We start from the raw sequence: 3,336 nt of genomic DNA, 5'->3' as shown, positions 1-3,336 counted from the left end.
TAAAAACCTTCCAAGCAAGTTCATGGTTTATGGTTCATCCTATAGAAAGTGCGTTCATTATATTATGAATAATATTCAGTACTGTGCGCCACGCAATGCATTTTGTTTACATTAATCCCTCATGAGAAGAGAAAGGAATTCTCTTAAAAGAAAAGAATTGTATTTTCTGCAAAGGGAGAGCAACCCAGATTAGTTTGACATGAATATATAAACCTTAACTGCATGATGGAAGGACTTAAAATGAATCCATTTCCTGGATTACGAATGACAGCTTCAGTCAGAGAAAGCAAGATGAGCAAGAGTATTACCAACACCGTTCTTGTTCATGTTGCTCATCCAACTCCTAAATTACTCCAGCCTTAATTAGAAGGCAGAGAACTACCATGCCACTTTTGGTTGTTTCTCTAATGTTTAGTAATTCAACAACACGAAAACCTTACTCTGCTCCTATTACTGCAGAAAATATTTGTGCATTAATTTTTTTCCTTTTCAAAATATTTTAAACATTTCCACTTCAACGTCAGCCAGAATGCAACTGCTTCTAGCTGGTTGCCATGTTTCAGGTACAAAAACGAGCATACGTAAAGCAGTTACATTACCATATAATATTTTATTTACAATAAAATAACCCGTTACCTCCAAAAGCAAGTCAGCATGACTTTTTTTTTTTATTTTCTCTAAAAAAAAACTTCCTTACCCATCTCAATTCTTCTTTCACTGATCATTCATCGAGTGCATTAAAATAGCCAAGTAGAATACAGATGTTATTGCACCGACAAGCAACCTAACGACAACTGAGGTCTGGACTCAGGACAGGAAACATTGTTTGCAAACAGTTTCGAAACGGTTTGCAAACTGTTTCCTAGTGTGGACAGGCCTTTAGAAACCAGATGTTCCGTGCTCAACGCCGTTTAAGGTCTGTTCACACTAGGAAACATTGTTTGCAAACACTTATCGCATGTTTTATTCCCATCCAGAATGGAAAAAAAATTAAGTTTCTGTGTGTATATGTATTTATACACATGTATAATGCACACACACACGCACACACACACACACACACACACCACACACACATTATATATATATATATATTATATATATATATATCTATATATATATTATATATATATATATATATATATATATATATTTGGCAATGTATGTATGTATGTATGTGTGATCGGTCTGACGGGGCTGAGATTTGGAACGGAGATGGGTTTCCACACCGGGAATGGCGAGACCTACGTTCAGTAGCCCGGAAACATCCGGGAGGCCGGGCTCCCAAAATTTCTACTTTCCCCCTCCAGAGGGTGAGAAGGGATTCCCTGAAACAGAGCTGGCCATGCCCATAGACTTAGTTACTTTATAAATTTCTGTACACAGATGACTTATTATTTGGAAAAGAATACCTACTATAGGGTAAACATCAATGACATCAGAGGGTGGTTTTAGAAGGGGGTTGACAGAGAGAGAAAATGAGAGGGAAAGAAAGTGAGAGAGAGTAGACTGGGTGTTAGGGAGAAGAAAGAGGAAAAGAGACAGGGACAGACAGAGAGAGAGAGAGAGTTGGTATTACTGAGAAGAAAGAGAGTAAGAGACAATGATTGTTGGGGAGAGAAAGAGAGAGTAAGAGAAGGAACGAAAGAGAGGAAAGAGTAAGAGAAGGGAGCGAGAGGGGAAGGAAGAAGAGAGAGAGAGAGAGAGTTGAGGGGGTGTTAAGTAGGAGAAAGATGGAAAAAGTGAGAGATGGAGAGAGAGACAGACAGACAGAGAGAGCGGTTGTTTGGAGACAGAGAGACAGAGAGTTGGTATTAGTGAGAAGAAAAATGCTTCATTTTGATATTCATTTTCAAGGATGTTGTTTGTTATGTCAGATTTGCATTCCTCACAATTCAGGTCGTGGTACTGCATTCGATTGTGGATGGATTTATCTATTTTCTGTTCATAAACTATGTTCTGGGTTACACGGACTAATCTAGCTGTGACCCGCCCATATATATATATAAATATAAATATATATATATATATATATATGCTTAAAAAATCACAGTAGATGCACGTGAACTCATAAATAAGCGAATACCACGGGAAATGATAGACAGGAACCAAGCGCTTTCGTCTTTATTCAGACATCGTCAAGGAGCTACTAAAGTACAATCGGAGAGGAAGGCCTCAGGTACAAACGAGATCAGGAATACCAGATGGTTAATTATCAAAAGGGAAAAAGGGTAAAAATTAAAAGGGATAATCCAGGATTATCGGATATCACACGGTCACAAACTTAAACAGATTCTGACCCTAACCGAAATTACAAAGTATCTTTACAGTCCAAAACATGTAAAAAACTGAATATATTATGTTGCTTATATTTATCTACAACTTTTTTCATTATGAAAGCATCAAGTTTAAATAAACCAAGACTTAAATTTAGAACATTTCTATTATTTGACTTGATAAAACAAGATTCAATGATATTCCTTTTAACTGTGTCATTACATGCGACTAAGGCTCTTGCTTGACTCCAGTTAATAGGATGGTCTAAATCTCTCATATGTACAAAATAATGCATTCGATATTTGCCCAGTTCTCACAGAATATTGATGTTGCTTAAGACGCTGTGAAAGAGATTTGCCAGTCTGTCCGTAATAGATTTTATCACACTTTTGCAAGGAATTTCATATATGCAGCCTGGAAGATCTTTAGGAGAGAATTTTTGATTACTAAACTCTTGATATTAATATTACTGAAAACAACATTTATGTTAAAAAGCTTTAAAATTCTAGGAATATCTAAAAACCTTTCCAACATAAGGTATTTTAGAATGTTATGCTTACTAAATTCAAGTTTGTCATTAGTTGAATAAAATGTTTTTCTAGCTCTTTTCCATGCCACATCTACAAAAGTCCTTGGGTATTTAATTTTCAATGCAATATCATAAATAGTTTTTTAATTTCAGCGTCAATAAACTTCGGGCTACAGACACGTAAAGCCCTTAGGAACATCCCAGAAAAAACAGAGAATTTAACATTTTGATGGTGATTGGAGTAGTAATGAACAAAAGAGGCAATATTAGTTGATTTTCGAAAGACTGAAAAAGGTGAAATTTCTATAATTTCTATGGACAGTTACATCAAGAAAATTCAAATTACAATTCTTTCTTCCTCTACAGTAAATTTATAGAAGGGACTAAATTATTGAGATTATTAAGGAATTCCTGAGGTTTTCGTGAACTGGCCAATACAGATATATCATCCACGTATCTAAACCAAATAACTTTTGGGGCAAAATTCTTGGTAAGAGTTTTGTCTCAAAAAATTCCATGTAAATATTGCT

Source organism: Macrobrachium nipponense, chromosome 16, assembly GCF_015104395.2.
Source record: "Macrobrachium nipponense isolate FS-2020 chromosome 16, ASM1510439v2, whole genome shotgun sequence".
NCBI classification, from domain to species: domain Eukaryota; kingdom Metazoa; phylum Arthropoda; class Malacostraca; order Decapoda; family Palaemonidae; genus Macrobrachium; species Macrobrachium nipponense.
Note: the sequence above shows the minus strand (reverse complement) of the source record.